At 38.5% G+C, this 14,586-nt stretch overlaps 1 protein-coding gene across 2 annotated transcripts in view; it reads right to left on the bottom strand.

Annotated features, from left to right (window-relative positions):
- The window catches only part of LOC120515570 (zinc finger protein ZFAT-like), a 188,792-nt gene that overhangs the window by 96,779 nt on the left and 77,427 nt on the right, over window positions 1-14,586 (bottom strand). The gene's annotated exons all lie outside the window — the stretch shown is intronic.

Raw genomic sequence — 14,586 nt, forward strand, 5'->3', positions numbered from 1 at the left:
GTAATTAAAACAAACAGAGCTACCCAGAATGTAAAGACAGAAGAAAAAATAATAATATATGTGTATCTATCTATCTATATCAATATATATACAGTATCTCTCTCTCTCTATATAAACTGCTCAAAAAAATTAAAGGAACACTTTGAAAACACATCAGATCTCAATGGGAAAAAGAAATCCTCCTGGATATCTATACTGATATAGACTGGGTAATGTGTTAGGAACGATCTGATGCCACATCGTTTGATGGAAATGAAAATGATCAACCTACAGAGCCCTGAATTCAAAGACGCCCTAAAAATCAGAGTGTAAAAATTATGTGGCAGGCTAGTCCATTTTGCCAAAATTTAATTGCAGCAACTCAAAATAGTACGCAGCACTTTGTATGGCCCCTGTGTTCTTGTATACATGCCTGACAACATCGGTGCATGCTTCTAATGAGATGACAGATGGTGTTGTGAGGGATCTCCTCCCAGATCTGGACCAGGGCATCACTGAGCTCCTGGACAGTCTGAGGTGCAACCTGGTGGCATTGGATGGACCAAAACATAATGTCCCAGAGGTGTTCTATTGGATTTAGGTCAGGGAAGTGTGGTGGCCAGTCAATGGTATCAATTCCTTCATACTCCAGGAACTGCCTGCATACTCTCCCCACGAGGCCAGGAATTGTCGTGCACCAGGAGCCACTGTACCAGCATAGGGTCTGACAATGGGTCCAAGGATTTCATCCTGATACCTAATGGCAGCCAAGGTGCCTTTGTCAAGTCTGTAGCGGTCTGTGTGACCATGGATATGCCTCCCCAGACAATCATTAACCCACCACCAAACTGCTCATGCTGAATGATGTTACATGCAGCATAATGTTCTCCATGGCTTCTCCAGACCCTTTCACTTCTGTCACGTGCTCAGGGTGAACCTGCTCTCATCTGAAAAAAGCACAGGGCACCAGTGGTGCATCTGCCAATTCTGGTATTCTATGGCGAATGCCAATCGAGCTGCATGCTGCTGGGCAGTGAGCTCAGGGCCCATTAGAGGACAAGGGGCCCTTGGGTCACCCTCATGAAGTCTTTCTGGTTGTTTGGTCAGATTCATTCACACCAGTGACCTGCTGGAGGTCATTTTGTAGGGCTTTGGCAGTGCTCATCCTGTTCCTCCTTGCCCAAAGGAGCAGATACTGGTCCTGCTGATGGGTTATGGACCTTCTATGGCCATCTCCAGCTCTCCTAGAGTAACTGCTTGTCTCCTAGAATCTCCTCCATGCCCTTGAGACTGTGCAAGGAGACACAGCAAACCTTCTGGCAATGACACGTATTGATGTGCCATCCTGGAGAAGTTGGACTACCTGTGCAACCTCTGTAGGGTCCAGGTATCGCCTCATGCTACCAGTAGTGACACTGACTGTAGCCAAATGCAAAACTAGTGAAGAAACAGTCAGAAAAGATGAGGAGAGAAAAATGTCAGTGGCCTCCACCTGTTAAACCATTCCTGTTTTGGGGTTATCTCATTGTTGCCCCTCTAGTGCATCTGTTGTTAATTTCATTAACACCACAGCAGCTGAAACTGATTAACAACCTCCTCTGCTACTTAACTGACCAGATTAATATCCCATAAGTTTCATTGACTTTATGCTATACTCTGATTAAAAAGTGTTCCTTTAATTCTTTTGAGCAGTATATATACAGTGGTATGAAAAACTATTTGCCCCCTTCCTGATTTCTTATTCTTCTGCATGTTTGTCACACAAAATGTTTCTGATCATCAAACACATTTAACCATTAGTCAAATATAACACAAGTAAACACAAAATGCAGTTTTTAAATGATGGTTTTTATTATTTAGGGAGAAAAAAATCCAAACCTACATTTCCCTGTGTGAAAAAGTAATTGCCCCCTTGTTAAAAAATCACCTACCTGTGGTGTATCACACCTGAGTTCAATTTCCGTAGCCACCCCCAGGCCTGATTACTGCCACACCTGTTTCAATCAAGAAATCCCTTAAATAGGAGCTGCCTGACACAGAGAAGTAGACCAAAAGCACCTCAAAAGCTAGACATCATGCCAAGATCCAAAGAAATTCAGGAACAAATGAGAACAGAAGTAATTGAGATCTATCAGTCTGGTAAAGGTTATAAAGCCATTTCTAAAGCTTTGGGACTCCAGCAAACCACAGTGAGAGCCATTATCCACAAATGGCAAAAACATGAAACAGTTGATGAACCTTCCCAGGAGTGGCTGGTCGACCAAAATTACCTCAAGAGCGCAGAGACGACTCATCCGAGAGGTCCCAAAAGACCCCAGGACAACGTCTAAAGAACTGCAGGCCTCACTTGCCTCAATTAAGGTCAGTGTTCACGACTCCACCATAAGAAACAGACTGGGCAAAAACAGCCTGCATGGCAGATTTCCAAGACGCAAACCACTGTTAAGCAAAAAGAACATTAGGGCTCGTCTCAATTTTGCTAAGAAACATCTCAATGATTGTCAAGACTTTTGGGAAAATACCTTGTGGACTGATGAGACAACAGTTGAACTTTTTGGAAGGCAAATGTCCCGTTACATCTGGCGTAAAAGGAACACAGCATTTCAGAAAAAGAACATCATACCAACAGTAAAATATGGTGGTGGTAGTGTGATGGTCTGGGGTTGTTTTGCTGCTTCAGGACCTGGAAGGCTTGCTGTGATAGATGGAACCATGAATTCCACTGTCTACCAAAAAATCCTGAAGGAGAATGTCCGGCCATCTGTTCCTCAGCTCAAGCTGAAGCGATCTTGGGTGCTGCAACAGGACAATGGCCCAAAACACACCAGCAAATCCACCTCTGAATGGCTGAAGAAAAACAAAATGAAGACTTTGGAGTGGCCTAGTCAAAGTCCTGACCTGAATCCAATTGAGATGCTATGGCATGACCTTAAAAAGGCGGTTCATGCTAGAAAACCCTCAAATAAAGCTGAATTACAACAATTCTGCAAAGATGAGTGGGCCAGAATTCCTCCAGACGCTGTAAAAGACTCATTGCAAGTTATCGCAAACGCTTGATTGCAGTTATTGCTGCTAAGGGTGGCCAACCAGTTATTAGGTTCAGGGGGCAATTACTTTTCACACAGGGCCATGTAGGTTTGGATTTTTTTCTCCCTAAATAATAAAAACCATCATTTAAAAGCTGCATTTTGTGTTTACTTGTGTTATATTTGACTAATGGTTCAATGTGTTTGATGATCAGAAACATTTTGTGTGACAAACATGCAAAAGAATAAGAAATCAGGAAGGGGCAAATAGTTTTCACACCACTGTATATATATATATATATATATATATATATATATGTATAGATATATATATATATATACACTAATAAAAGGCAAAGCCCTCACTCACTCACTCACTCACTCACTCACTCATCACTAATTCTCCAACTTCCCGTGTGGGTGGAAGGCTGAAATTTGGCAGGTTCATTCCTTACAGCTTCCTTACAAAAGTTGGGCAGGTTTTATATCGAAATTCTACGCGTAATGGTCATAACTGGAAGCAGTTTTTCCATTTACTGTAATGGAGATGAGCTTCAACGCCGTGGGCGGAGTTTCGTGACATCATCACGCCTCCACGTAATCACGCAGTACATAGAAAACCAGGAAGACCTCAAAAGCGCTGAAGAAAACATGCATTATATAATTGAGAAGGCAGCAAAACAATAAGAAGCGAAGCGAGTGACATATACAACCATATTCATGAGTTCTGCTACTGAAACAAAGCACGATGTAAACCTACACTTTAAATTAAGTTCATAGACAGGCTGCGCTGGCGTTTGTAATTTAGTGCCTGCCCATATAAGGCCGTCCGTCAGCGCAATCCAATAGCAAACTGCCACGGGTAAATATTCACGGGTGAAGGACTGTGCTTATGGAGAGGAAGATGAGATGGTCAGGGTGGTGTTTGACACAAACTCAGCGAAACTGCGAGAGAAAGTTTTAAGTGCCAGGACTAAGGTAACATTAAATACAGCCATGGACATAGCACGAGATGGCACCAGCACAGCTGGGAACCTTCGATGCATGTACACCGAGTGGCTCACGTGAACTGACGCAGTGCACAGATAAAAGGCAACAGTTCCAAAGAGCTGAACAAAACCAATTACACAATTGAAAAGGCAGCAAAAATATGAAGCGCTCATACATACAAGCATATTCATAAATCCAACTACTGCGAAACAAAGCACACGTTGGAAAAAGTCAATGTCCCGCTAAAGGAAGACAGTGTAAAAACCCGTGCATGCAGTGTGTCAGGTCTCAGATAAAGAAGAAGACGAGCTGTTTATTGATGCAGTAAGAAACGAATCGATGAATGAAACCTGTCATCTTTACAACGATTGACAAACACGGAATGTAACTTGAACACAACACATCCTACAAATACGAACCTGATTGAAAGAAATAATGATAATCAAATCCTTGATGACAGCAACACTCAGTAACACTCACAAAACAAATACTGTATATTGACAGTCATGTTACGTTATTTTTAAAATGTTCCCTTTTCTTTTTCTTGCTTTTTTAACACACTACTTCTCCGCTGCGATACGCTGGGTATATATATATGTATATATATATATATATACCCGATCTACATACTCAATAATGGATACTTTATTCGCCATCAATGATTGTTTTGGTAAAGCCATACTCAGTGTATTCATTAGATGAACGGTAAAAAGTAAGGCAAGGGGAGGATGACTTATTGAGGCATGCAGGCTGTAGTGCGCCAACTCTATCTGAATTGCGATCACATTTGAAAAATATATCTTTTCAAGTTCTATTTAGTCCATATGTGTCAAACTCAAGGGTCACATCCACATCCGCCCGGCGTAATTATATCCGCCCGCGAGATCATTTTATATACTGTATTATTGTTATTAAAGCCCGGGTATATGAAGCGCTGGTAACACAATAAACTACAGATCCCATAATGCAGCGCTTCAGCTGCCTTGCTGAACAGTTACCGCGTTAATCAAGTCTACCTTAAGATGCTGCAAGTTATTGCGAAGCTAGCTCACACGATGCTGAAGAGAAAAGTTGATTCTGAAAATAGAGCCTTTAAAAACCGATGGGAGGCTGAGTATATGTTTACTGAACCCGTGTGTCTCATTTGTGGAGCTAATGTGGCTGTAATTACAGAATTTAATCTAAGACGGCACTATAAAACAAAACATCAGGGTAACCTGAAAGACCTGAATGCAATGCAGAAGATACAGAAAGCAGAAGAATTAAATAACAATCTGACACTTCAGCGGACGTTTTACCCGTGCACAATCACAAAGTGATTTCAAGTGAGGCTGCTTTTATGGGAGACACAACCACTTGCCCCACTTTCCCTATTATTAAGTAATGTTAAACCAAGTCGTCACTACGGTGTTCCCAAATACGCACTTTGCTGATAAACTGAGCGCACTGAGTTTGCACGGCGCTTTGGTGACTTTGAAGAACAAAAAAAGTCCGTCTACATGCGGCTCGAACCTTGTGCATGTTTGGTAGCACATATCTGTGTGAGAAGCTCTTCTCAGTGATAAAGACTAACAAAACAGCACATAGGAGTCGCCTCACTGATGAGCACCTGCAATCCATCCTGAGAATCTCCACAACACAGAACCTCACACCAAACAGAAAGCAAAGACAACTGAATGATTTGATTTGTTATTGCTGAAAGGAACACATTTTATTTATATTTCTAGGTTTTGTTATGCAGCATGTTCATATTTGAATTTGTATAATTTTGACAGGATATATTTTTATGGAGAGCAAAATCTTTTGTGATATTTAAAATCTAAGTTTATTTTTTATAAAATATAAAATTACATAAGAGTAAAGAAATGTGAATGTTTGTTCTTTTAATGTTTACTTTATTTCTAACTTGTATAATTTAGACAGGATATATTTTTATGGAGAGCAAAATATTATAAGTTGTTTAAGGTTTGAGTTGATTTATTCAGGAATAATATTCCTGTCTGTTTTACCATTCCTACCAAAGATATTTCTGTCGACTAAATAAAAATTCCTTCTATTTAAAATTTAAATAGAACTTGAACAAATACGATAGTTCATAATATCCACGCAGACTTGCACGTAAGAGCGGTGTCATCCGTTTTAACAAACAGCGTATTGCACTGATACTGAAATAGCTGTGTGTGTATATATGTAGATATGTATGTATATGTATTGATGTTTATATATGTGTGTGTGTATGTATATATATATATATATATATATATATATATATATATATATATGACAACAACACTCATCACTCACAACAGTGACAAAACAATAACATTGACAATCATGTTACGTTATTTTCAAAATGTTTCCTTTTCTTTTCATTGCTTCTTTAACACACTACTTCTCCTGCTAAGCTGGTATTTTGCTAGTATATATATATATATATATATATATATATATATATATATATATATACCAGTAACAGCACACTGCACAATAACGTGCAGTGAAATACACTTGACTAGACCATTCATAGTTTTCATCCCTTTCTTTCTATGTACGTTTAGCATTCATTTGCTCAGAGGTTGATGCGCTTGCTGCTTCCTGAGCAGCTCTTCTTTTCTCCACCATAGCGGCCCACTTTTTCTCTTCTTTCATCAGCATCTTTTTGTATTAAAACCGATTGAGTCAGTATTTGTGTTGCAATTACTCTGTATGTTTTTTTTAATTTTTCACTGAAGCTGGCACTTAAGTCTCCAATCTACCTCAAGTATGATTTAAGATATGAAGAGGTAGGGGAAGTGACTGCGAAGGTGGCAGGGAATGAGAACGGTGCCCGTGCGTATGTGCTGTATGGCCGTCCTGCCGAGAGTTGATTCTACAATAAAATAAAATAAAAATAAAAAGAGGAATAACCTTGGAGGTCAATCATCACCCCGAAAGAGGATAGTAGACATTAGTAGTATGTGTACCAAATTTCAGGTCAATATTTCAAATGGTTTGCAAGCTACAGGTGATTTAAAATCCTGGACAGACAAACGGACAGCCACAGTAGCGTATTATATAAGAAGATATATATATATATATATATATATATATATATATATATATATATATATATATATAGTCACACACAACACTGTGCTGTACCACCATATGCTTGTCGTATATAAATACAGAAGGTCTTTCCAAAGATGGGTGGGTAGCTCCTTTACTCCTTTATTTTGTGCTTACTTTGCTTTTGTCCATTTAAAATCTGAAATAATTTATCAATTGGGTTATGCAAAGCGAGGACAGTTGAACATTTCAAAATACTGCATAAAAAACGTGTATCTGTGAGGTTAAATGGCACTGCATGACTGACTGTGATTGCGAGTGCACAGTAAGTTGCTGGAACAATGTCCAAATTCGGCAACTGCACTGTGCCCAATGCTTGATGGATGGTGCAACAACTGTTACAGATTTAGCTTTTCTTGACAAAAAATCAGCTCAGTCTCTATCCCTGTACCATTGTAATTTGTGCCCTATCCGGGTTTGTTTCCAGAACTGTGTTTGATACTGAGCCTCGAGAATTGAATGAGGTTGGTGTGAAAAGAATGGATGAATGGATGAATATAAGTTGTCAATATTGCTTTAAATAATAGTATAAGCTAAATAAATGTGAAAATTCCCATTTGTAGTACAGTGGAACCTCAGGTCACGAACGTCTCTGAACATGTACAAATTGGGTTATGACCAAAAAGTTTGCCAAACTTTTTCATCTGTTCACGACCACACACTCGGGTGAAAAACAAGCCAGTTTCCCTTCTGGTTCGTACGCGTCGATGATTTCCACACGTGTTCAGTCTCTCCCTATATAGGGTGGTCCAGATCTAATTGTGCAACTTTCATTACGTTATAACTTAAGTTTATTACATAGAAAATCACCCGAAAAATCCCGGACCATCGAGAAGTGTGCAAACTGACAACATGAAGAATTGTCTTTGCGCCGAACTGGAATTGTCCCCGCATAAATCAAAGTCATCCAGACCATCTGGATCTGCATAATTAGATCTGGACCATCTTGTACAGTACATTGTTCTCGGTCAGATGTGCATCGCGCAGAGGGACTTTGTGGTATAGCGGGTCTACAGCTCACGTCAAGAGGCCAATTTTAAATAAATAATTGCTGCACTTGCCGCTTAGCGAGGGGGCATGGTGGTTGATTGCTACAGCGTGAGACAGCTAAAGGGTGGAAAAAGAAAAGAAAGATGGAGGTTGCGCAGTGAGGAAGTAAGCAGGAAGCAGAGTGGAAAGAACCAGTGTGAGCGAGCGAGTGCTCACAGGCAGGCAGCTGGGCAGTGAGCCCAAGCAGGGGTGTTTCGGCCGACACTAGGCGGGGCAAAAGAAAGCAGTTGCTTCAGCTGAGCAATCAAGGAGCTGGAGTAACCAGAAGGATGGCTGGCTGCATAAGGCCTAGAAGGCAGTTAAAGAATGCACCGGGCTTGTTTTTAAAAAGACTGCTTTGAGCATTGTTTTAACCTTGTTGTATTTATTGAAGACTTTTTTCTATTGGATTTTAACCTCCACTTCACTTCTGTTTTTATGGGATTAGTTATTTATTGAAGGATTCTGAAAGCACTGCAATTTATTTAATTTGGACATTGTTTTTGATTGTTGTTTTGTTGATTTTAATAAAAGTACTTGGCACTTTTTGCACCACCTGATTGCTCCATTGTAGTGCCTCACTGTCGTGCTCATTGGTAACATTACTGACGGTGACAGGTTTAAGGGCTCCCAGAAGCGAGATGGGAGCATGCAGCGAACCCGCATCGCCACAGACTTTACCTCAAAACTGTAATCTCCTCTCCACCCAGTTCCTCCTCACTTTCTTCATGCCACAACTCGACTAATGCAAGTTTAGTTTATGGTTAGTTTTTGTATTACGGATTTTTCAAATGTTAATTTTTCAGTTCGTTGCATGAATTGTTGCAATGTTACTTTTCTTGGTTGTTTATTAAATTATGGATTTTTCAAATGTTCATTTTTTCCCTGTGCTTAAAACTCATTAACAAAAAGTGTTTACAGCGAACGGTTCGTAAGGCTATATCGTGAATTCTTACAATGTTACTTTTCTCTGTTCAAGGTTTTCACAGTTATTCAATGTTTTTACATTTAGTTTACTATTACAATATGCATTCTATGGAATAATTAACTATTTTTGTTCTTAAAAATCTTTACAAAAATGTATTTACACTAGACATTAAGCCCGTTACAATAACGGGCGCTAGAACAATAGTGCATAAACATTAGTAGGAACAGTCCATATTAAATATTAAGGGACCATGAATGTGGCTGTAATATGCGTCACTGTATTGTGTACCTTTAATTTTCTCTCGCAGTAATACTGGTTTGTATTTCCGTAAAATGGCTGTAATTTTCTCTGACAGTAATACAGTGGAACCTCAGTTCACGACCATAATTCGTTTCAAAACTCTGGTCGAAACCCGATTTGGCCGTGAACCGAAGTGATTTCTCCCATAGGATTGTATGTAAATACAATTAATCCGTTCCAGACCGTACGAACTGTATGTAAATATATATTTTTTAAGTTTTTAAGCACAAATATAGTTAATTACACTATAGAATGCACAGCATAATAGTAAACAAAATGTAAAAACATTGAATAACACTGAGAAAACCTTGAACAACAGAGAAAACTAACACTGCAACAGTTTGCGCTATAGCGCTATGAACCACTCACTAAAAACACTTTTTTTTAATAAGTTTTAAGCACAGGGAAAAAAATGAACATTTGAAAAATCCGTAATTTAATAAACAACCAAGAAAAGTAACATTGCAACAATGCACGCACACGCCTGTGTGTGTGCGTGTGTGTGTCACGCACGCACCTGTGTGTGTGTCTGTCTGTCTGTCTGTCTGGCGCCTGTGTGTGTGTGTCTGTCTGTCTCTCTCACGTGCACGTGCGTGTGTCTCTCTCTCTCGCGCCTGTGTGTGTGTCTCTCTCTCTCACGCCTGTGTCTGTCTGTGTTTCTCTCTTGCGAACGCGCCATGGGCCTGTGTGTGTGTCTCTCCCTCTCTCTCTCTCTGCACAGGGAGAGACAACACGTGCGTGCTCGTGCATGAGCACTTCACCAGAAGACACACACACGGACACCTGGACGCACGCAGGGGTTTTGTTAAAGAGGATACAGTTCGTACGGTTTGGAACGGATTAACTGTATTTACATACAATCCTATGGGGGGAAATTACTTCGGGTCACAACCAAATTGGGTTACGACCAGAGTTTTTGGAACGAATTATGGTCATGACCTGGGGATCCACTGGATGTTGCTCCTCGTGACAGTTTGTAGCAGCACTAACAAGTTTTATTAAGATAGGATGAGAAGAAACAACTGTGGCAAGTTTTAGCACATTTCAACAATAAGATTTTATTCTTAATGTGCACTCTGGGATAAAGAATATCCATGTATTAAATAGTTCTTAATGCCAATCTAACCACTTTATAATGTCCAAGAAGAAATCTAATTTTCTTGATTTCATTGTATTCATGAAAGGCCTTTATCTACATAAAAATAACATATTATCCTTAAAAGTAATGATAGCAGGGATATTTTCTCTCTCATTTTTTTTTTCACCGTTAACAAAGGAGAAATTGCAATATTAGAGGTAGATATACTGGCAAATAACCTTATAGGCAAACTAAGAATGAATTTATCACAACCAATAAATATAGCAGGACACAAAAGTATGGTCAACTCTCATAAAACTGCACATTTAGCTGAATCCTTAACTAAAAATAACATAACCTGATCTCTTGTACTTTATATATTTATTCACATTCCACTCAATAAAACTCCTAACAATTTTTTATGCTTATTTTTACCATCCCATAATTAAAAAAGAAAAAATCTAAAATGGACTAGATTTGTAAGACATGGAAATCGTGGATCTATTTGTTTGTCTCTGAAAAAATGTCAATAGTGTCTTAGAGTATAACAGCCTTTCAACAATTTGTATTATAGAAGGCATTTTCAGTTGTTTTCTTTACAAACATTTTCCTCTCATTTATATGAAAAATGAGGTAAAATTATGCTTATAGTCCTTTCATTATCTTCTATTCTGTTATACATCATAGTGCTACATTGCAAAAATGCATATTTATTGATATACGCAAAGAAATGCTGCAAGACATTATGGATTCAATTCATGGCTTATTTTCCATCAAAGTCTAAAATAATAAATAGAGTACTCAGCTAGCTGGAAGTCTCTTATTTGCAGGTATTTAAATGCTGCAGAACAAAACAAACCATGTTGAGTTTTGAGAATTATAAATAAAGATACAAATGCCACAAAACATTTGCTAAATTTCAATCTCCGTTTTTGTTTGTTTATCACTAGCTTTAACAGTTATAGGACCATAATGTTTGCAAGTTTTTCAAAGTTAAAATAAATGCCAAACAATGCGAGATCCACAGAAGTAGATTTGACAAAATTCACATGAATGAAATATCAAAGCAAACATAAAATTTAAAAGGTAACAATAGTCATCATCTCCAACAGTCAATAAATATCTACTTTACCATAAACACACTTTAGTCATTGAATTACTCCATGCATCTCAAAGTTTGTGAATATCTTTCTGTATTCAGTTTATTTTTTTATGGAACAATTTATAGTGCCTATAAAAATATTCTCACGTTTTGAAGTATCCACATTTTGTTTGTTAATGTGTCTCACACATATATGCATGGGAGGCAGTCCAAGGGTTTAGCTGAGAGTAAGCTACCGAGACGTTCAGAAGGGAAGACCACTTACAACTCCACCTACTTCTGGTACCAGACCACTCCCTTCTGCCAACCTCACTTCCCTTCCTATCCTATCCTGCTAAGAAAATATAAAGACCAAACCCTCCACTCACCAAATCAGTCTGTCTTGACTCAGTCTTTTATGATCGCTCTCTGCCCATTGTTAGTGGTGGTGACAATACACAGGGTGGACTCCCTAAACCTTTATCATTGTTTTTCTGTTTTGTTCAGATACATTAAACAAAGGTCAAATTTCTAAACAGAACAAAAATGTCAAAAAGGCAGGAAATCCAAAGAACAAGAATAAACTTTAAGAAGAGAACTCACCAAAACCCAAGCACATACAATGTACCACAGAGGGACTACAATTGACATGAGCCTATATAGGGCTGGGAGCAAATTAGTAATTTTGTTAAAAGAAACCTACCACACCTTCCACATCTCAGACCCATACCAATAGCAGAGGCCATATGGTTAGTCTCGATGGAGACTAAGAGGGCATTCTAACAATATTGCTATTTAAGGGTTTTCCTCAATTGGAGATTACTTCTTCCAAATGGGTTTTGGTTTATGATTTGACATAAAGAACACCCTGCACAAAAATACCATTAAGGTACTATTTTTGTCATACATTAATTCAGAAAATAATTACAATTTATAATCTGTAAAGGAGACAACTATTTATATCAAAAATTAAATAAGAAAATAATTACAATTTATTATTTGCAAAGGAGACTTTACCACGAGACTTTGATGAGCCAATATCTTGTTTACAACTCTGAAGACTGTTAAAGAATATAATTTTTTCAACTATGAATTTAAATTAGTTATCCAAACATCTTAAATTTCAAACAAAAATAATAGAAATATACAAATATGCACAATAACTAAAGGACTGAGCACAGAACTGCTAGAGAATATAAAACAAGCTGGTAAAACTGGAATGCTGCAGTTGGCATGGAATAAAAGCGCACTTGTTCTGTTATATTTGTACCTCTTTTGAAAGTGCTTATTTGATATTTAGACTTCAGTCTTCACACATTATACACTTAATGACAAAATTTTGTCATTAGTACTAAAACAGGAAAAAAACTTTGTCTTTTAGGTATGTGTTCAACATTTCTTGCCATCCTACACTTACATAAATCTTTGTAGATACGGAATGCACATGAAATGCATGTGTTACAAATAACGATATTTTGTTTAGCCTATACAGCTCTAGGTACTACCTCACTCCCTGATAAACAAGGCTTGAGCTGGGAGAGCAATTTGTGCCGTTTCTGTGGCCGTGGGAGGATGGGATAGCAGGCTGCTTGCTGCTTTTGCTTATCGACACATTTACATGACAAAAGACGCTGACGAACAGGTGCGAGCGGATTTAAGGTGGGCCGGATTTACGAGTTTTTTCGTAGGCTTTGGTAATTCTAGTGTTAAAAATGGTCTGGACCTGGAGGAATGGAAAAAGATGGGTGCATGTTAATGGTTTTAGCCATTGTGATACTGTCATGTCTCAAACAGGGTTCCTCCCCTGGCTGAAGTTCAAATTAATGTTTTATGTCTCTTTTGTTCATTTTTGATTCATTGATTTCTGTCGATTATTAGGCTGTTAATTTTTATCTTTCTTTTGATTATGTACATTATTCCTTGTTTTTTATTTTGTTTTGTATATGTAAGCTACCTGTGCTATGTTCCATGTAATTTTTAGGTGGTGCCCCAAAAGGTAGGGCCACCTGCCAATCGCCACCAGTCACTACCCTCCTTAACACTAGAATTACCAGAGCCTACTTAAAAACTCAGAACTGGCCCCACCTTAAATCGCTTCTTAAAACCGTTCTCACCTCTGCGCCAGCGTCTTTTGTTAATCTAAATGTGCTGATAAAAGAAAAGCTGCAAGTAGCCGGCTATTCCACCCCCCCACCGAATTAGAAAGTGCACAAACTTTTCCCAGCTCATGCCTTGATCGATTTTCTTGGATAGTAAAAAAAAAATAGTAAGATTAAGAGCAGTTTACTTCTCAAAACGGAGTGATGTAGGATCGAACTCGCGACCTTTTGATTCCCAGTCGGCAGCTGATTCTATTGCACCACGGAGGTAGTCATAATAACTGGCTGTCAATGTCGCATGTTAAGGCGGCCTTTTGTTTCTGCAGTTATATTTTTTGAATAAAAGCGCAATTGTTGTGTTAGATTTGTACCTTCTGTGAAAATATTTCTTTGTTATTTGGACTTCAGGCGTCATACATTATATAGTTTATGCCTACATTTTGTCATCTACTACTAGAATATAAAAACGCTTGTTTTAACAATGTGTTTACACAGATTACTGTAGAAACGGAACAGACATGAAATGCGTGTGTTCCAAACAACAATCTATTATTTCCACTCTAAAACTCCACTTCACTCCCAGAAAATCAATCAAGGCATGAGCTGGGAGAGGTTTGTGCACTTTCTAATTCGGTGGGGGGTGGAATAGCCGGCTACTTGCAGCTTTTCTTTTATCAGCACATTTAGATTAACAAAACACGCTGGCGCAGAGGTGAGAACGGTTTTAAGAAGCGTTTTAAAAAGACGAGTTTTTTCGTAGGCTCTGGTAATTCTAGTGTTAATATCAATCTGGAGCATCTCCCACAGTTCCACAGTTGTTTGATTTGGATTGCCTTTGTGTTTCAAGCAATTCCATTTTGCCTTTGTGCTCCATGGGGCTTCATTGTGATTGTAATACTATTTGTGAAGAATAAACCCTTCATTAATAAAGATTTGGTGCTTGCCTATTATAAACTGTGGTTTGACAG

Source organism: Polypterus senegalus, chromosome 15 (assembly GCF_016835505.1).
Source record: "Polypterus senegalus isolate Bchr_013 chromosome 15, ASM1683550v1, whole genome shotgun sequence".
Taxonomy (NCBI): Eukaryota; Metazoa; Chordata; class Cladistia; order Polypteriformes; family Polypteridae; genus Polypterus; species Polypterus senegalus.